The 22,029-nt window shown below is 41.1% G+C and overlaps 1 protein-coding gene across 1 annotated transcript in view; it reads left to right on the forward strand.

The window, feature by feature from the left end:
• The first annotated feature begins 388 nt into the window (after window positions 1-388).
• Window positions 389-22,029, forward strand: part of lingo1a (leucine rich repeat and Ig domain containing 1a) — a 32,743-nt gene continuing 11,102 nt past the window's right edge. The window contains exon 1 of the mRNA XM_034684979.1: window positions 389-995. The gene's annotated coding sequence lies outside the window, so the exon portion shown is untranslated. The remainder of the gene's footprint in view (window positions 996-22,029) is intronic.

Here is a 22,029-nt window from a genome sequence, read left to right on the forward strand (position 1 = left end):
GGTGGGAAAATATTTGCATGTTGCAAAAGTAATGCGAGCTTTTTTGTTTTCAATTTACCCCCGAAGAATGTTTTAGAGAGCGTCCTTTGCGCTTGTGTCCTTGCGCGTAAACGTTTGGCGCACAAGGGGAGGCTGAAATCTGGACAGACCAATCCGGACAGATAAGGCTGGTTAACAAAACAGCAGCACAGTCTAAATAAATGAAGCAGCAAATGAACAGACTGCATGCGTGTTGTGATCAAACACATACAGCCAAACACCCCCACACAAACGCAGTTACACGCGCACACACTTCTGCCACACACTCACACTTGAGTAGGACACCGGGCAGAGTGCGTTCCGCCGATCATCTCTGTCCCTCCCTCCCTCCAGCAGGCGGATTGCCTGTGCCACTGACGACAGCCAGCAGTCACACACACACACACAGATACACACACACACTGCTGTGCTGTGTGAGTGTGAGGCTGTGTGGAGAGACTGCATCAAGGAGAGAGAACTGTGCGCGCTCGCATCGGGAGCGGTGCGTGGGAGTTGTTCTCTCTCTCTCGCTCTCTCTCTCTCTCTCTCTCTCTCTCTCTCTCTCTTTCTCTACCTGCCATTTGCATTCCTTCTTTATTCTCCACACTCATCCTCGGACGAGTTCGGGCGCACAGGGAGTCCCATTAAACCCAGGGAGGATCGCGCTGTGCCTCGGCTTGGTGTGCGTGTGTGTATGTGTGTGTACGTGTGTGTGTGTGGGTTGCCTGTTTTTAAGTACAGCTGTCATCTTTAGAGCCGCGGTGCCGACGTTGAGGAGAAACTCATTGGGAATCTGCAAGGAAACGGCGGGCTGCTGTCTTTTCTTCCTCTCCTCCTCTTCGTTCTTTTTTTCCTGAGAGCTGTCTTTCAAGGCGATGGACTTGAGATAGTGCGTCTCAATTTGAGTGTTGGTGGCTGGGAGTTGCCGTCGGGGAGACATGCGAAAGGATGCTTGGATTCAGTGAATTCTACAGCAGGTGAGCATCCGATAAGAAGCGTAAAAATGGGGAGTCTTTTAACGCAGATACGCTTTTTAAGGGGGGATATTCTCTGTGTTCTTGTCGATGCAGTTAAATGTGGGCTCAGGCCAAGATTTTATAGAGGTGGATTTCCAGAATGCAGCTAAACCTCGGGTCTCTCTGGGCTACTTTGAAGAAAACATCCTTCAAATATGTGGTTTCTAGTGCGCCAGTGGCGACATCAGCGCACACCAGAGGCTTTCCTAAAACTCCTCGGATCTCATTCCGATGTCAAATCGGTTAAAATATTGCCATGATTACAGGGCACAAGCGGTTGGCAGGACAGAGGGGCAGATTGTGGGGGGACTTGAGTGTGGTTAGGCGCGTCCTCTGCAGGTAAAAAACGCATCTAATCCACTCAGATTGGAAATTAATTTATAGATTTGTTATCCGCGCACATTTCGACGGTGTAATCTCCTTTTCTGGTCGTTTCTCTGCCTATGTGTGCCTGTCTGGGAGGACGGAGGCTTAAGCCATTAATCAAATGTAATTGTCCCGTGAATGTGAGTGTATGCGTGTCTATGTGTGTGTGTGTATGTGTGTGTTAAAGAGAGAGAGGGAGAGAGAATGAAGAGTGCATGTGTGTGGGGGGGAAGGAGAAAGGAAGGAGGGGGTGAATTGCAAAATGTTATCTTAATCTAGCCTTTCTCTTGCCATTGCTGAGATAACATTTCTCTATGTGGGCAAGTGTAAAGCAGTCGTGATCCTGCCCATATGCCATTTGATTCATCTGCAAAGATGGCTATCTGTTAAATGGGCAGAGGACACAAAGCAGAGCAGGCTCCTGCTACAACGGACTCCTGAGGGGTTTTTTTTATTTATTGATCCTCAGGAGGCACTTTGGGTTTTTTTTTTTTTTTGTGGGGTTTTCAACTACACAACAGTCCTGGGATCTATATATAGCTCACAGTGCGACTGCACAAGGCGCAGGATGGAAGTTGTATGTTGATGCTGCCACATGCCTTCTGTTGTTTGTTATTCAAGGCAGCATATGTAGAGAATATAGGCTATGACAGCAGCACCCCCTCTCATATTGTCACCTTCCTGCACTGCCTCTTCTAATGACACACCAAGAAACAATGTGCGGCAGAATATCAGAAGACTGTGTGATGCTGAGCCTGCGGACATTCATAAAGTGCTGTAGCTCTATTGGTTATAAATAGCCGGAGGGAGCGGACTGCCAGATAGAAACAGGAGCAGCCTCAGCACAGCCCTCTCTGCCTTTATCTGAGCTCACAATCCAGTATGATAGATGGCTGATACACTCTGAGATATCACACAGACACACGGGCAAGGGTGTGGCAGAAAAGGGCTTCATAGGTGCATTATAGCCTTATCCGAGTTCATCTTCCCTCTCAGATAGTATGAGCTCTCTTTATTTAAGAAATACCTTCAGTTCCTCCGCTCTGTGTGGCCTCTAAATCTCTTTATGGCACTCACCAGTGACTTCAGAGTGACCTCGGCACACGCATGTTTTCCTCTGATCCCCAAGGTTTCTTTAACAACACTTAAAGGCTTAAAAATGTGCTTTTCACCCTTGACACTCTTTTATGATTGGTAGGGTTACTGCTGACTCAATCATGGCTGCCTCGCAACAGCTAAGATGCTGCCCTAGTGTGTGATCGGCTTTGTCCAGACGCCCTGGCTGCCTTCATTAAACAAATGTGTGGCCGCTGACCTTGGCAATCTCCCAGTTGTCGATAGGATTCACCTCTCTAACCCTGCAATAGGCTTTGGGACACATGTAACAAATACGCACTCCATCCCTCCCTCCTTCCCTCCCACATTATGCTGCTGTTGACATGCTGTATTGAATTACAGGACGTTGATCAATGTTTGCAATAAGCTTAAGCTCTATATGCTGGCTGCTATGATACAGACTATCAGATGTCACGGGGAAATCATGCCCCTCATAACTGTGTTAGATCTTTGTGAAGTATGGTGTCAGTTTGACATGTTTGTAATTTACTCTCATGTAGAAATAATGAGAGCAGAGGAAGAGTGCATGCAGCTTTTTGAGTCATTCGTGAAAGAGATCATATTCACCACAGATTCGTCAGCAGAGCGAGGCAGAGGAGCAGTCGAGACAGAGTGGGTGGTGAAGGTGCGGACCGTGATGTCAGCGCGTGATGATGACCGACCCGCCTTCTCACAACACACTAAATGACCAACAGTGTTAGTGTGCAAGGCTAATGCTGGCTTATGACGTGCTGCTGCGTCTCTTGGATACATTCATCCTGGGTGTAAAGCTTGACACCTCCTGCATGGACAAGGTGTTTATTAGCTCCCAGTTGTGAGGCCGTTGTGCCTACATGATGCTACGATGACACGGTGAGGAGTTCTCACCCGGGACGGCAATTATGTTGTTTTCATCAGACTGGGCCTGCCATTCTACTTGATGCCACCGCCTTGATAAACTGACGCCTGAGGCTGGATGGCATGTTTATAAAAGGCCTGCGGTGGTATCATAGTAGCTGTCTGATGGAAGGGTGAGGGGGGAAGTCTTGCTCACAAGTCACTGTTGTCCTTGGTGGTTGTCTTTTGAAGAAGATAAGCAGGAAGAGCAGCTGCAAGTGCTGTCTGAAAGTCATCAGCATTTTTGGTCTTTTTTTGCAAAGACTCAGCAGTGCAGCGTAAGACTTTGTGTCAGAGACAGGGTGCCTCTGTCTTCTTCAGCAGCATCAACAAATATGTATTTTGCTTGTTTCCCCTTGGACCAACCTGCCCAGTGCAATTTAAAACACACCATGTCATTGTATCTTTTAACACTGCAGCTGGTTGTCATGTATTGAATGTGTCACAAATAATGATGCATAAACCATCAATAAGTGGGAGACAAAAGTGCAGCCAGTGCAAAAGTGCCCAAAAATTGCATCCTTCCAATGGCCTGCAGGGGGCAATTCCACTGGAAACAGCATGGAATCCAACTTCATCAAAGTCTATGGACAATTAACCCTGTTTAGTGGATTTTCCAGTGGACTTAATGGTCTCAAGAGCTAGTTTCAAGTCTACTCCATCATAATATTTCTGAATGATAATGGTCCCATTGAGACTAAAATTGGAAATAAAGCATGGCACAGTTAATCTATTGCTTCCATGCATATTGACAAGTCGCAGCAATGTGTGTCTACTCTCCAAATATGGTCATTCCTGGCTCCAGTAACCAAGCTAGCAAGCGCCAAAATGCTGAACTCCAAGCCACCTTAGAGGGATTTAGAAACAAATGCATGACGCTAACGTCCAAACAATTCTAAGCTCTGTTAGATATTTTTGCTTCATTTAGGCTGGGTTCCTTTATCAAACACTGCAGTGTTTACACATATTTGTGCATGTAACCCATTTGTTGATCTCCACTTTACCTTCATCAGAGTGATAGCGGCTTTCAGTGATTCAATTCTCAAATCAAATTTGTTGAAGTGTGACCACATTGGCCTTAATCTTTCAGCATTGGACACATTACCGTAATTATTGTATATGTTAATCCAGAATTTACACAAATTAGTAACCTTGTTTTCATCACACTCACAATACAGAGCACAAAGCAGGTTCCCTATATGGTCAAAGCCGCCTGGTGTCATACACTGCTAAAGAACATATACACATTTCATTTAAATGGCTGTAGGACAAGTCTTCATGCTTGTAAAAAGTAAAGGGAACACATAAGAATATCTTACAGGAACATATCTGATTATAACTTCATCACTGTTTGAATTAATGCTTGACTGAAATGTCATTGAACAGCACAGCCTTGTTAGAGGCATGTCAGAGGCTCGTCTAAATGCCAGGCATCCACATTAGCCTATAGGGTCCATTCACCTTTAAAGGATCCATGTTAGGAAAGCCGATACAAGTGCAGCTAATTCTGATATGCCTCACAGTGTTGTGAAAAATGTCTTTAGAGCATTTTTGCAAAGGCGCCGAGAGAGAGTGATTTCACCTTGTTCGCCTGTGTGAAAGGGAGTCCATAAAGAAAAGCTGGATTACCGCATGTTTTTGAATGGCAACCGCCAGCAGAAATGGATCCTCGGCTGAAGTATGCTTAGAGGACTGTAGCAGCCCCCAAAAGTCTTGACCCCATTCAGTCTGCATGCAAATGTAGTAACCATATAGATTTTTTTCTAATAATGCTTGACCATAGCCAGCTTTTTGATGCTCCCTTGAATATGCATGCAATACTGAAGCATCTCCACAAAACAAATGCAAATACCTAATGATTGCTGCAGGTGCAACAACATCGTGAGTCTGTTGGAGGCTGCATAATTAAAAAAGGCTTTAACAGTGGGTGGGGTTGAGGTGAAAGGTTGGGGAGGTGTTATTGTGCTGGCTCAGGCTCTGGAGCAACCCTCCTGAGAGGGCATTTGTATTCACAGTGAGGGACTAATCAGTACATATGATGGGGTCCCTGTTGCCAGGCAGACTTAAACTTTGATGACCGTCTTTTGGGGCGATTGCATCAGTGACACTTACATCACCCTACTAAGCTGCTAGTGGGCTGTAAAACACATTTTTGAAGGCAGTTGATGGCCTCAGACTGGCAGCTTGGGATGTCAGACTGGGGCTACAACATCTGCAAAGAGATACTTTAGTCAGCAGAGAAAGCACTCACTTAATTTCCTTATTTACTTCTGCAAGAGGGCACTGCCAGGGATTTGGAGCCTCATGAAAAAGTATCACATGGGACCAACCACTTCACGAAAGCAAGTGTTCTAATACTTTATAGGGCCCCTGTCAGTTGTGGGCCCTTAGTATTCTCCTTACTATATTTATTTACCCCCCATTTTGTACCATCTTTTTTGGAAATCATTGACGCCACTTCCTCTATTCTTAAGAGAAGAGGGTCCACCCTGTTTGATAGCAGCACACAAGTCAAAATCCAGCAACCATGATAGTATGGTAATGCATATACACACATGACATGAGTGGCTTACACATCTGGGGAGGCATCATTAATGCTGAACTATGCATTCAGGTTTTGGAGCAACATATGCTGAGAAACCTCAAGTGATACTTTTGGGGTGTAGATTCTATTACTGTTGCTATTCACAATGTGTTCCCCTCTAATCCATCTGGAGACAATGAATATTACTGTCTCCTTTGATAACCTCACATGCATTTATAACTAGAGTCTGAATAAATTGTTTTGCACTGGTGATGATTAGTATTGTGCGACAAAATTACAATATGTTGCATCTGTTCTACTGAAAGCATCTATTCAAACGGTGCTGCTCATTGGTGACTGGGAACCAAATTGTGGGACAATGGGGGCTCCACTTGTACAGCCACTCTTGAATGGAGTATATTATATCGTCTATAAGTGGGAACAAGATTTGTGTTTGTGCCCCACCTCATTGTTGTAATAGCTGTTAAAATACCCTGTTGAGATCCAGAGTTCACTGAGTCCAGTGTTCAGGTGCAGCGCTAGCACTACTCTACTCTCTCTCTCCTCTGTCTAGTAGGCTCTACTTAGATGTGAAGTTGTCATTTACACCGGGCTTGCTACAGGACTCCTCCATATGAATAAATCATCTTGCATTTCTGTTGGGTTGTATTTCTGAGGTGAACCTACTCATGTTTTAGCCAACTGACAAGCAGATCCTTGCAGCCCCTATACATTAAGTTAATTCATTTTGATCATGGCGGGAACGTGTCCCAGGACTTGTTTTGTTGCTGCTGCTATTTCATGCCACTCAATAAGAGCCATTAACAGCCGGTAATCCCATTAGAATTCATTAAGGATATGAGCACCCCTGTTCAAGTGCTGCCTCGGTATAGAAAGGCTACTCTCTGTGATACTTGGATTAAAGCGTTCTTTGATAATTCAAATATTTTAATGTGCCTCAAGCCCATTATCCCCTCCTCTTTTTCCGTCAGATAACTTCCATTGCTTTTTACCCATTGACGGTCTGTTCCCATTCATCATGTGATTCAAGACAACAGGGGCCGCGCTTTGAGGTACAAAGGGGGCAGAGGCTTTTAGTTGCCTAAGAGCTCCCTTTTCTCCATCTCTTTGGTGCTCTTCCCCGTTCTCGCTCTCGCTGTTTAACTCCCCCTAAAAGCTCTCTCTCTCTGTCTGTCTGTCTCCCTCTCTTTCTCACTTCCTCCCTCATACTGGCTTTTCTTTCACCCACTTGCTGTCAACGCTGTGAGAGAGGAAAGGAATGGCAGAACATTGTAACAAAGAACTGCTAATACTGTCGATGGAGGCGAGCGAAAGTGCAGGGAGGAAACAAGAGGTCAGATTTCAGGTTATCGACCAGACTGGGTGGCATGAGTAGATGTTGGTTTGCTAGATGTGAAAGTGCTGAAATAATCCCACTTTGATATGAAGGAGAGCTTCATGAGTTCTTGTTGGAATACTTGAACATATGCTTTGCCACTGAATATATTTGCATGCACATTAACAATTATATTTCAACCACTGTGGTCCACTTCTGAATTCAAGTACATCTTCTGTTTATATTCTGTCTATATCTTATTAATGATGTCAGCTGGGATATGCTCACTGCCTGATATATTCTGCTATGTATAAACCATATCCACACTATTTTTGTTCCTGCTCTTTGGTTATGATTAGTCTGAAACATGTTCAATATGTATAAACACTGCATACTTTGAGTTATCCAGAATGAATCAGGGCTTCCTCTTCTAATTATTTTAATTACCGATTTAACCACCAAACATCATCATTTGCTTTTAAAGTAATCACAAATCACCGTCCCAAGTTTTTGCAGCCAAAATAATGTGTTAAAACTGCCTAATGAATCTGACCAGCAGCCAAAAATCCAAAGTGTTTCATTAAAATTCCTATGCAACCCACAAGAGAAGCACAAGAAACTCATACCCAGTTAAATATGTATATTTATTTGACCAATAAAGTGTTCAAACATTAACCACTGTGGAAAATTGGAGTCAGTTTTCAACACAGTAATTCAATTTTCTTTTGTCACATTCCAGTGAGCATTTTCTGGATGATAAAACATTTAATAGGCATCTATGGCCACTGTTGAAAACACTGTCACAAGGTTCTTCACACCTTCACACACATTCCCTGCATTTTTCAAGTCCCATCTCATACCTTTATAATGTCTGAAATGATTGTTTCACTGTGAGTCTTACGAAAATAATTACAAGACCGAAACTGGATTCAATCCCACAACCTTATCAACTCAAACCTGTCACATAGCAGGGTTGTCAAAATTGAATTTGATACTTTTGAATACAAAGTGCTTTGAAAGGCAGTTTCCATTATTTTATTTCTATGATATAAAAAAAAATGATAAAAAAAATCAAACAATGTATTGTCATATTTTAAACTAGCAGCTGCCACAAGCCAATGACTGAGATAAGCAATGGTTGATCAACAGAAAGATAAAGTAAAGAGAGAGAACATAAACCAAACAGCCAGATGAAAAAATCAAAGTCCTTTTCAGATTTTTTAAACAGAGGTTCTGCATAAAAAAAACATGTAGATATGTTCACATCTGTGTGTGTTTGTCTGCTCCACCCTCTATCACAGGCACTATGCCGCTAACTCTCCCATAAGTCAACATCTGTTTGGTCCTTTTAACATCCAATAAAATGACCAAATTAATGAGAAAATGTTAAAATACAGACAGAGAGCACATATTTAGAGGGAAATAACACCAATTGCCTGAGCATGAGGTATCTCTTTTTCTATTTTTCTGTGGGGAAAGTTTGAAACTGCTCCCTTCACAATATTAAATATGCCTCTGACATTGTTAACATCACATAGACCACAGAGTGCAATATTTACATTTTTGCATGAAAGTGAAGCACACTGAAATTATGTCTTTGCAAAGAAGCAAATTTAACTACTGTTTGAAGAGAGAGAGAGAGAGAGAGAGAGAGAGAGAGAGAGAGAGAGAGAGAGAGAGAGAGAGAGAGAGAGAGAGAGAGAGAGAGAGAGAGAGAGAGATAGATAGATAGATAGATAGATAGATAGATAGATAGAAACTTTATTAATCCTTTGGGAAGGTTCCCTCAGGAAATTCAGATTCCAGCAGCAGGTAACACCAAAGGACAGAAAAACATATACACAGTATACACACAGTACAGTACATAGTAGCAGCAATATACAAGTCTAAATAAGGAATACCGGTGCAGGTTTATAATAAAATAGCAGCAGCAATAAAAAAAAGCATTTGTTTATAAATAGATAAACATATAATTAACTATAAATAATGAGTAGTGCAAGCTGTTTAAATTGTGTTGTGGTCAGTTCAGTTTAGGCCTATTTCTCCCCCCCATCCTCTGTTCTCCTCCCGCCCCCCCTCCTCCCTCCAAGTGAGGAGTTATACAGTTTAATTGCACGAGGGACAAAGGAGTTCTTGAGTCTAAATGACTTCACAGTAATCATGTGCATCATCCTTTTGCATTCAAGAGGAACAATTTCTAAGAATTATCAAATCAAATGTATTTTCAGACATGTTGATGTCTTCCCTGCACTTTAGCCAGCTAAAAATAGTTTGGAATAAAGACATCCATCACATGCAAGATAACTCACCAAGTTGAAAGGTGTATCGTATTCCATTATCTATAAACTAGGAGATAATGTGACAATAAAGTGGCAAAAAATACTTATTTTCTTTGGAAGAAGAGAGTGTCATTTAAAGATAGTTATGGATTATTTTTTACTTTAATCTGAGTTTTTTTTTGCCAATAATGTAGTTTTTAAATTGTATCTTTTTATTTGTAAGCAGCTATTTAGTGTAACTTGATTTTAAAACCTAAAATCTTACCTTTCTGTCTGAGCTGGTCTTCAAGGTATGTGTGGGGTTGATTTTGCATGGAGACAGATGGACGTTCTCATTAGGTCAGTGTGATTGTTCATTTAAGAAAGCAGAAAGCTGTAAGCTTCACTCAAGTACTCACAGTAGAAGCAGAATTACAGGTATAAGGCTGTTAAACTCAGGTATGCAACTCCTAAATGCACAATGTGGTCTGTTTAGATTATTTTTCTCATCTTGTCCAAAAGCAACGCGTAGCTGTGACTTTACGAGTTTGGCAAGGTGAAGTTGATCGATTGCTTATGCATTTCCCCTGGACAGACATATTTTAACTCCGGCTACTGCCCGTCGCATCCTCTAAAGCTGCAGGGGGATGAGTGAGGGCAGTTAAAGCGGTGAAATGGTGGCGTGTGGGCGGATGGGGAGGGTGGGACTGATGAAAGAGCCAGGCAGCGATCAAAGGCGAGAAAATGAAATGGCATTTGACCTTGCTGGATGCTGGCGAGTGACGTGCCGTCACAGAAGTGCAAAGTAGTTTGGGAACCTGTGGGAATCTGGAGGGGAGAGAGATCAGGTCTGCGGGGCGCTGAGGATGGGCCTGGGCAATTGAACCATTTCCGTCTCATAACTGATTTTGCAAAAGTTCAAAGGTGTAAAGGTGGGGAAAGTTATTGCAATGTCAAAATGAGTCAATTCCAGGTACAGAAAACATTGTGTGCCACGTAGTAAACTCACTATGCATTCAAATAAAAAATAATCTTCCCTCACCCTGGCCCTGAACCTGTGGTAGATATGCAAATGTAAAATAAATAATTCAGCTTTTTTGCATTTTCCTCTGCTTGCTCCTGCCATGTCAACAGTAATGAGTCAAACTGCAGTAAGAATGTGTGTCTTTCCTCTTAACTATGGTAAGTCCAGGAGGCTCACGATGCCACATTTAAGGGTACAGAATGCACTGTAGCACTTTCATCATCACTGCTTCATGCCATAGATATAGAGCTAAAACTAAAAATGAATGTGATGAATCATTGATTGATCAAATGTTTTGATAAACTGATGAATCACCAAGTATCTAGAATATCAAACAAGAGTTAAGCAATTTTACAAAAAGCCAAATTTGTATTTTTAGAGAGTTGACCATTACAATACGTTGCAGAACTTATCAAATGTCTTGTAATAGTCAACTCTTGATCTGAAACCAAAAGATATTAGGCAATCATGGACATAAACCGCTACTACCTCATCCTCAGTATTGCAGTAATTTCCCTCTGATTCACAACTTTAATATACTGAAAGTATTGCACTGTTTGCACTGTTCTGGCAATTTTAGATTTATATTTGCACATTTTTCTATAGATACATATACATTTCTATTTATGTCTTCTATTTTATTTTATTGTATTTGTATTTAAACAGAGAGAAGTCAGACAAAATTTCATTGTACTTGTACAACGACAATAAAGCTGCTTCTAATTCTTATTCTAATTCTAATTAAATGAGAGATAAGCAGCAAACCATATATGGTGCATTCAGGGAATGGTTAGAATTTCTGCTAAGTACGTGGTGCAACATGATTATCAAAATTCCTACTCATTATCACACTTAAATGCAATAAGGCCTATGTCCACTGATGGCATTCTTCTGTGCTACCAGCACCCACAACTTCAATTATAGAGTGCTCCTAACCGGTGCTTACTGCTGCTAAGTTATGAAAGACATCTCACATCATTAGTGACCATTGAGGCTGTTTTAAATTGCGCTGCACAATTAATATTTGCACAGGCATTAGCAGCCAAACTAGTACAGGGAGATGTTGTCCTCCAGCAAAAAGTGTGGTTAGTTCCTCTTTGGATTGGTCAGTTAGGGAGAGGTGACATTAACAAACACAGCAGTGTTCGAAAAGACAAATTCATTTAAATATATAGCACTGTGAGTGCACCATCATGAACAACTGCAACGACTGCGAAGCACTGCCAGCGCAAAAAACAGTCAGTGGACACAGGCCCTTAATTGGCAAATGTTCCCAGCTGGAATTGCAACAGGTAGAGGCTCTTCATTGTTTTTGATCTTAGCTATTAGCCATGAAGCTGAGACCTCCTGATGTTTTTCAGTAAATAATAATAATAATAATAATAATAATAATAATAATAATAATAATAATAATAATGATAATAATAATAATACAATGTATTTAAAACAAACTTCACATTTAAAGCAAATATCAAAGTTCTACAGAGTAGAAAAAAAGCATAAAGTCAACCGTGTTTTAGGTAGGAAGGTGTCAATTTTGGTAATCCACCATTCCTTCACTTCATCCCTAAGCAAAATCTATAAATAAGTATGTGTTAAATCATCCAGAGTGTCCACATAAAGCTTTGTGGGGAGAAATCTGGAGAGATTTCCCAGCACAGTTAAGCAGTGTTTCAGCACTGCTGACTTACGTCTCCTCTGTAGATGTCATACAAGCTACATCACAACATGGCTAACATGACGCGACTACAGAGAGGGAACTCTTAAAAAAAAAAAAAAAGTCTGTCCACAAGCATATCATCTGACTGTCAGCATGCTGGGACAAAGACACATCTCTTTGTGGGGGGAAACAAAGGAAAAACACAGACACATTTTCATTCATTGATTAAAGCAGAAGTGGCAGAACGGATCTCACTTCCTCGCTCTGAAGACTGAGGTTGGATTGGCTTTGATATGAGTTGCACCGGGAATCTAATGAGGTTTTTCTAAGAATTATTAATCCAGACATAAATGCACCATTTTTTAAATGCAGTATGACTTGACAGAATAGAGTCCTCATGCCTTTTTCTGTGACTTTTTTTAAGGGGTGCACAAGTGTTGACAAGGGATTTGCGGTGTCTTTGCCAGCCGTAAAGCCATCTGGTATTACTGTACAGGGTCACCTTGTCATTGATCCATGTGTAGCATGTGAAATACCTAGATTGTCTTTCTTAAAGGGAGATTCTGCTCCCTCTAGTACCCCCTAGGATTAGCAGCGCTAGTGAGATGTGACTCTTTTCTTTGCACTATCTTTATGACCTCGTCTCATACTACAGGGAACCAAAGATAGGGAACGGGAGGATACAAGGACAGCTTAGACAAGTAATTTTGCCTTTAATTGCTCGAACCTCCCATGAGTGCTATTGCTTAAGTACTCCAAAAAACTGTTGTTGTTTTCCTCCTCATAATCTTTGATAATATGAAGGTCAGCATTTTTCTCTAAGCTTCTTATGAGAGAATTTGGAGCAGGTGGATTGCTGAGAGAGATGAGACAATGCTCCCCTGTTGGAGTGAAGAGAAAGTGAAGTGCACCTTTTTTCCATCCACTGCAGTTACTTTGCTAACCTCTCGTCTTGGCCATCCAATATACGTCTCTCTGTTTTGTTTAGGTCCCCCCCCTCCCGTGCTGCTTAGACCTCATTTCCGAGTCTATATCAATAGCGTCATTATGTAGGGTTTTATCTAGCTAATTAAGGCTTCATCTTTCTGGGCAATCTCTCAGAGGACATGGATTAAGCTCCCCTATCTCTGCACTAGAGCCACGTCGGGGTCGACAAGGTTTGTGTAGATTGCAGAGAGAGAAAAAAACTATTGACATCATGTTGTTTTGGTGAAATTGTGCTTGGAAAAGGATGAAAATACAAATATTGGATTCTCAAAGTGGGAATCAAAGGATTTATTGATGAGCTGTGGTATAGGTTGTGGGAAAATCTATAGCACAGTAGACTCAGTTTGGGCAAACATCTCCCTAAAGCCTCAAGGTGCTGAAGGATTGCTTTTGTTTTTGATGGATTCAAGCCTTACGAAAGCTTGCGCACCAGCTTCCAGTGTGAAACAAATCCCGCCATAACCTAAATACAGTAAATTATTTTCACTGCTGGTGTTTGTCAATTGTCCTGCCTATTTTATCAGCAGAGAGCCATTGGAATCAATAACCTATCCAGCCGTAGCCTCTAAACAATTCATTTACAATCAGTTTGCATGCCTCAACAGGCGCCGTTTCGTTTGCATTTGCAATCAGGTGATTCATTTGAGCTGGAGCAGAGATCCTGAGTCACTGTTTAAAGAGCAGCTATATGAATTTCAAATGAATTGTTCTGGGTCCACTGTCATATTATTGTGCAGAAGGTCACCAGATGAAAGCGTAAGTAGGCACACGCAGTAAAGCAAACTCCAGTTTACTCTTGCAATGTAAATGGAGGTTGAACAATCCCTCAGTAATACACTGCAGAACTTGTCTCTAATTGTTTAAAGCGGTGAAGCCTGCCGTTTTGATATCTCACATTGCAGTAGAGAGGAGAAAAAACAGATTTTGTTGTGTTGCGGTGCAGAAACACAATCTGCCTCAGAGCTTTGGCTGGCTCATGTGCAGTTCTCATAATGCACCTCTGGTTTTTTGATAAAGCACTTATGAGACAGTGTTTCTGTCTGAGCCCCGGCCATTGAAGGAGATAAATCCTAGATGGGTAAACTGAAGTGACTCTGCTGAGGCAGTTTTATACACACGTCTGTACATTTGGGATCCATAAATCAAGACCAATGCGGGGGGAAAATATAGTTTTTTTTCTCTTTTGTATTTTCATGCATTGTTTCAAGATGAAACTGTCTTAGAACTCATCCTCTGTCACCTTGCTGAAGGTGTGGTTACACTGGCACCCATTTTCCCCTTCATGAAACACCGTCCTTTCTGTCTAGGATTTAGATTCACCTTCACAGATGTCCTACAAAAACAAATATTTGATTGAACTTTGTCATTTAGAAAATGAGAAAAATGACCCAAGATTGAAGCTGGGAAGTTGCTTTATTGCTTTTTTTTCATCTTCTTTGTGGTGAAAGCATGACGGTAGCAAGTTGTGAAGTGGTACATTTAGAGGTGAGAGAAAAGCCTTGGGATGCTGCGATTGTTGGTATGCCAGTAAATAGTTGCTTGAATAAAAATGGCTGTTGTGTTTCAGGACTGAATAAGATGTCTGTGTTGGAACAGTTTTCTCCTGAATCATAAAGACAATTGAAAAGAACATCCACACATTGGCAGCAGTGTTACAGAGATAATGAGCTCATTTTATGTCACTAGATCATTTGTTTAACTAACCCTCATGTCACATGGAGTGGACATGCAGAGTGACAGTGGTCTTAAACCAGGAAGAAATGATCAGATCACCTGTTTACATAACAGACATCAAACAGCATAAACCATTCCTCCCAACCAAAATGAAAGTTATTTCCAAAAGGGCTGGATTGGACCAGTCTGTTTTGAATCAGGTGCTTGCATGAGGATTTTTTTATTCCCATCAGGCTGTTATTTCAATTATGGGTGGTCCATATGAACAGAGCTACTGGTTTCAACTTTGGTGCCCCCCGTGTACAAAGCAGGACCTCCAGTCTTTTTGAAGGCTGTGCTTTACATGCTTTTTTTAAAGTCAAAATAATCACTCATCAACAATCTTTGGCCTGAAAATCATTTAACAGAAATAACGCTGTTTTGGCAGCTAGCCACTTTGTCTGACACCTACCCCCTAGTAGTGATTTCAGACATTAAAAATGACTATACAGAAAAGGTCAGTCTCTATGCTCATGGCCTTGTTTGTTTTTGCAGGTCATTAAGCATATGGCCTTCAGTTTTTTCTGTCCTGTGCTACAGTAAAAACATGCTGGTGTAATATGGGGGCCTCCATGGAAGGGGACCCACTCCATATGTAGATATATTCAATTATTTTATATGCTGATGATTATACACTATTATCACATAAATATATTATATGACATTACATTTCTACCAAGTTTGATCTGAAAATTACACTAACTAGCACATACTATACCTTTAAAAATGTACACATCCTCAATGATAAATCTCTCAGTAATTAATAATAGCCTGTTCATTTTACTTTTGAGTTTTTATTCAGAGAGTTGGGTCAGAAAGCAAACTGTAAACCTTTCACTGACTGTTCTCATCTCATGATGTTTCCTTTTCCCAGAATGCAAAGCCTTTTTCAGCCCGCAAGTGATACTTGCTCTCACATGGACACTGACATACCAAAGTGAATGTCAAAACTAATCATAGCATAGTCGGGGCTCCCCTTTGCACCATACTTTTTCTGTAGTCTATTATTTTTCTGCCACACAAGGCAACAGCAACATTCTCTAGCATCTGATGCACTGCACAAGGGTGGCATTTTCTGCATCGAGGTCACCTCTCTATCAACTAATTACAGCTCATTTTTTCTGTAAAGGCCTCACTGTGAGCTTCAGGGCCCGCTAAGCATCGGGGACATTTTCTTCAGCACACTGGGAGGAAAGCCTGTAGATGCCAGTCACAATTAAAGTCAATATGGCCCAGAGCTGTTCCACACTGTGCCCATCACAAACGCCAGCAGCCAATAAGATACAGGCTAAATTATTCATTATGAAATGAAGGCATGTTTCCGTGTTGACTCCCTTAATTGAGGAACCAGTGTAGCTTGCGGTGCATTCGGGGCTATTAAGGCTACATCCTACAGACGTATAGAGATGAGTTGGTTTTACCATAAGCTAGCACAAAAGCTCGCCAAAGTGCAAACAACCCCGCCCCCAAGCACAAACAGTCCAAGGGCAACTGCCAAATCGAGTCACTTCATCCAAGGGAAACATTTATTCACTCACAAATGGAGTAATATGTTAATTCTCAACCCTCGCAAAATGTTCAATTATCCCCTCTTCACCCTTGAATTCACTTTTTCTTGTTCTCATGTTGAGTTCAACAATTTAAGTCTCCATCTATCAAAACAGACCTTACCCTATAGCACTTAATGAGGATTGTTTTGATTTGTTTTAATGCCATCATTCATGACTTAGCCCTCTCACAAAGTCTTGGTGAGTGTCTTGGTGCAGTATTACTGGTAGAAGCTTGAGTTAGCTTGCATAATATGAAGTCAACACACATGAATGATTAATTCAAGCAAAAATGTGGATTATTTAAATAAGTTTGGATGCTCTGGCAGGAAGTGCGATGGAGACCGTGTTTGTTTTGAATGTTATATGTACGTCAGCTCGGGGTTGTGAACTGAAGTTATTTATTTTCCTGTCTCTACTGCCAAACATAAAAACAGAAGCAATGATATTATCCAGACTGAAGCATTGTATGTAAGTATTCAAGTAAAAAACTCAGATCTGAACTGGCAACTGGATCTTGCTTTTTCTTAACATTTCTGAATGTAAATTGGATTTAAAATTGGGCCAATAAACAAGGAGATGTTTGGTGTAGTTGAAGAAAATTTGTGTGATTACATAAGAAGATTTTTTCATGGCTGCTCATCAAAGCAGTGATTGGGGAACCTGTTTATTTGACTAAGCTGCTTTGCTTTTCACAAAAAAAAGCCCATGAATATATTACAATAATAATAGTGAGACGTCAGTGTTTCTGTCTGATCAGTTGCTTGTGGGTACATCATGTTAGAGAAAGGAGGGCTTCTTTATTTTGGATGAAAAGGAATTTAATTACACAGTTCACAAAGGACAAGTGTGTGTCAGAAAGTTGCCGTTTTTATGTGGGCCTGTCGTGCTAAATATTTACTACATTTTGATTACACTACATGTGTAATCAAAGCTACTTTGAAGGATGAGAAGCATTTGGGGCTATTTCTATTGAAGTTTTAACACTGCCTCGGGGTCTGTTCGGAGCAATGAAGATCTAAAGCAGAGCACAAGTACATCAAAAAATTAACTTCAAATAATTTGCATTTGCGTTTCCCAACACAAACTGAACTGAAATTTGTTTGCAAATAGCAGCAGATAGTTTTTTGTTGTTGTAAATATCTGCTTTATTAGGATCAAGCACACGGATGCATGATTTGGTGCTTTTGTTTTTATGAAAGTTCATTTTGTCCATGTATTATGAGGATGTCAGATCAGTGTTGACTTGGGTCCATGTTGCAAGCAGCTGCAGCCTTCTGCTTACTCTGTTGCACCTCTTTCTGTGATATTTGGCTCAATGATGTAATGCTCAGGAAATTGCTGAGTCACTGAAAACATGCATCCATATGCATAAAATGCACTGCACTCACAGAGACTGTAAATCAATGATGTAGTCTAAAATTTTGGAAATGCTGACTCAACCTCATTTTGGATCAATCCAAAAACAGAAAAAGGCAGCCAACTAGTTAACTCGTTAATTCATGTGCAACTCTTTGCCTTTTATATCATAATTTTCATTTAAAGTTTGGAATATAAATCATGGATTTTCCAGCCTGGTTCCTTCTTTGCCTTGAAAACAAAGCCGGGTTGAGACTACATATCAAAGTCAAATAGCCTGTAGTTAATCCAGGCCACCAACTTCATCCAACAGTAATGGCTTAGCCTCCAGAGACACAGGGAACATCAGTAAAGCCTCGGGTCCACAGCGCACTGCGCAGCCGATATGTTCCCATTCAAGTCAATGCTTTAGGGTCCACAAGGCGCACTGTGGCGCATCTCAGCTCCATCTTGGGAGTGTGACCCCGCACCGCTCCGCCAGAGAAATGCTTCAAGTCTATTTTCAATGGAGCCCGCAGCAAAGCACGGGTCAATATGCACAGAAGAGAATGACCTGGACAGGAAGTCAGGCACAAGGATCTCAAAATCTCAATCTCAAAATAAAACATCATAAACGGACTCCCGACCGTTTAAAGAAATACTCATTGATTATGGATGTAAGCTACAAACAGCCACATATATGTGATCCATGTCGACTACAACAGGACTTTAAGATGATAACTGTGTCAGAAGGTAACAGAACAACAAAGTAGAGCCAAATTATTCAAATTAAACTCATCTAAACCTGCAAAAACATATCATAACAGTTCTGCAGCATACTCAGTGATGATTAAAGCACAAAAGTAATGGAATACTGTGCAAATGAGCAGAAATTCAACCACAGACAGGCTCTGTGACCTGCTGTATGTATGTAGTTCTCTCTATGCTGGACCCAGCTGATTCTGCCAGTTCTGAACGGCGCTATGCTCTCAACACGCGTCCTGTGGACCAGGGCGCAAGCCCTCAGATGGAGCAAAGCCCTGTTGCAGCCGTAACGTGGCGCACACGCATCCTGTGGACTCCCCGGGTAACAGCTGCTACTAACTTGATTTCAGTTTTTACCTTCAAATACCCAAAGACATAATTACAATGGCATACAACCAATCAGATCATTGGTAAGCTACCAAGTTAGTGAGCTAACGACAAATGGTTGGCAAATGATTGAGTAGTCAACACTTATATTTTTGGGCATGTACACAGAATGTAAAAAATGGTGATAAAACACCCTCATTACAAGTTTAGAATCCAAGATGACCTCTTCAGTTTGTTAGTTGTGCTGGACTCCCAGTCCAAAACTCCAAGATATTAAATACTTATGTCCATTTTTGAATAAAGAGCATCAGGTATAAGATAATAGTTGGCATTCTGCTTAACAAATCACACAATTGAGGGATCATTAATCAAACTTGTATCAGTGTTCAGTGAGAAGAAACCAACCTGTCCATGCAGTTGAAAGCTGTGACCATGCCTGACTCTCTGACATTGTACCCGTTAATTGATCCTGTAATAACTGACAGTGGGAAAAAAGTTTGTGGTATGCACTTTCTGCAAAAATAGTTTGAGCAGAACAGCTGAGTGAATTAAAAAAGAATCTCCTTGGCCCATTGCTTGAAACAGACTGTCTTAAAGCACCTCATGGGGCCTTGTTAGTGCTGGCCTTTCTATCTTGCAAACTAAACAAACTAGAACAAGCCAGGTTTCATCCCACACATTGAAACACTCATCCAAGACCAGTATCTAACATAAAATCACAAGTAGTAGCCCTGCGACCTTCATCGTACATTTCTTGCCATGGCTGCAGTGTTTTTCTGTTTGGCCAGCGTAACAGCAAGTGTTGCTCCGGAGCACTGAAGGTTGGCACATCCTGCGGTGTTCGGGAAAAGAGTCCATGTGTAACCGTGGGCCCCCCTGGACATAATCGGCTCATGTCTTGACAGCTCTGTCAGCAAGTTGTCCTCACCCAGAAGTTCAGGCCTCAGCGGGAGGGCGCAGCTTTTTTGTGACAGAGCCACAGAAACACAGAAAAAGTGAGGCACAACTTGTGTTTCATACTTCAAGGCTAGGTGACTAGGTGCAGAATGCCTGATATAGTTCATGAAGAAGGGACATAGTTAACAATATTTCACCTCAACATTTGCATAAACAGCACCTCTGTGTGTGTTTCTGTGTTTAGCGTGGCTCCCCCCCACCTTCAGAGGATTTTCTCCAAGCCTTAGGGAGAATAAGGGAACAGCCATTGCAGCAGCTCTCTCCTGGGGAGCTCGATCTTTCACAATCTGACTGTTCTGCTTACCTACTTTCTGCTTCCAAACACTCCCAATGTACTGCAGCTGCAACAATAAACATACTAGGATTCTATCTTGTCAATATTTCCAGACAGTAGGTTTAGATTATAATTTTTTGTATATGATTGGACTTCATGTTGAGATACCATATGATAACATCCTTTACAGTACCTTGCAGCCTTTAATTGTATCAGATGCTGATGTTACAGTTAACACATTCAAATGGGGGAGAGGAGATATACCAAATATTGTAATCAAATGCTAAGCGTATGCTTTTAGCTGTGACCCCCTTCCCCACAGAACTACCATCAGGTTCAGTCAGTTTCCTCCAGGCTTACTTGTTAGGTTTATTAGTAGAACTGCAATAAATCAATATGAACATGAGATTATGACACTGTACAATGGGTAATATTCCAATTGTGTATGTGTAGGGGTGAAGGGGGGGTTGCTTCAACGTCTAAAAAAACCTACAAAGCCAATAACATCCAATCAGCTGTAGTACCAATCAGCAGCTCTCAACAGGCTAACATGCTATATGAGCTCAGCAGAGACACAATTTACCTGTTAAGGGATCACTGACTGTATGAACCAGGACGTCGTCTCCTGATTTTTGTTCAACCAAGAGGTGGAGCTGGAGCTGTAAGCCCACCTGTAAACCAGTCTTCCTCCTATATGCAGATAGATGCATAACCCTTGCTCTTACTATTTTCAAATCAGAATAAAGCAAGCAGTAACTTCCTGTCTAGGGAAATGGGGCAATATAGTTTAACAACTATAGCTCTTTACAGCAAAAAAATAAACACGTTTACAGCCTGGTACGAAAAACGTTTTTGGGCTGAATAGCTCATTTCTATATTCCCACACACTGTATGGGGGGGAGGGGGTAAACTTTATTCACAACTCATTAGTTCTGAAGATATTAAGGCTACAAAATTTGCATAATTAAACGCTTGGCTGACTTGGTTGACAGGTGGGAACACTGTAGCTGTTAGCAAAGAGGCTAAAGCTCCGCCTTGACGCCACTTGCTAGGTCGACCAAATGTTAAGTTGAGTCAGCATTCCCAATTTTGCAACTAGTTCATGTTTCCTACAGTCTATTGAGTAAAGACATGACTTATTCAAACAAATGCTGTTTTTTTAGGCTGTAAACATGCCTGATCATTGGCTGTAAATATATCACTCTAACATTGGACCTAATGGGGATTCCTTGGATTTTGCAGCCTCAAGTGGACACTTGAGGACCTGCAGTATTTTGCAGCTTTCTAAAGATTTGCATTTCCTATTGCTACTTTAATCATGTTCTGGCATTAGCATTTAGCTACAGAAGCACATATGTTATTAAACAGAGCTTCACAGTGCAATCAGCAACTGTTTCCTGAGTCGAGGTTTAATTAAAAAGATAATCAGATTTTCATAGAAGAATATATTTCTACAAAGAAGCACTTATAATCAATGTTAGTCAATGATTACTTTTTCATATCTGCCTGTATGGAAACTATTACAGCAATTGTAATATGATTATGTTTAAACAGGCTTCCAACATATCTAAATGAAAAACAGAGAACTGGTTCATGATGAGTTAATTTAAGAACAGTTTTATTAAGTATTTGTAGCGGCACATTCAAGATATTTGATCAAGATCATATCATAGGGAGGATATTATGTGTACAGGATATAAAACTGATAGAGAGATATTGCTTGAGATCAGATTGACATGCTGTACCGTCTACAGTGATCCAGGCTAATTACAGGGGGGATATTTTCATTATGTTATGAGTAATGTACAGTACTGCTCTTACATCTGAGGTGAAATGAACAGTTAATGTGTACAGCTCTTATATCCACAAAGCTAATGTGTTTTTTCTTGCCGCCCACACTTTGTTTAGAGGACTTGTGATGGTTCTT

The sequence above is a fragment of the Notolabrus celidotus genome, chromosome 6 (assembly GCF_009762535.1).
Source record: "Notolabrus celidotus isolate fNotCel1 chromosome 6, fNotCel1.pri, whole genome shotgun sequence".
Taxonomy (NCBI): Eukaryota; Metazoa; Chordata; class Actinopteri; order Labriformes; family Labridae; genus Notolabrus; species Notolabrus celidotus.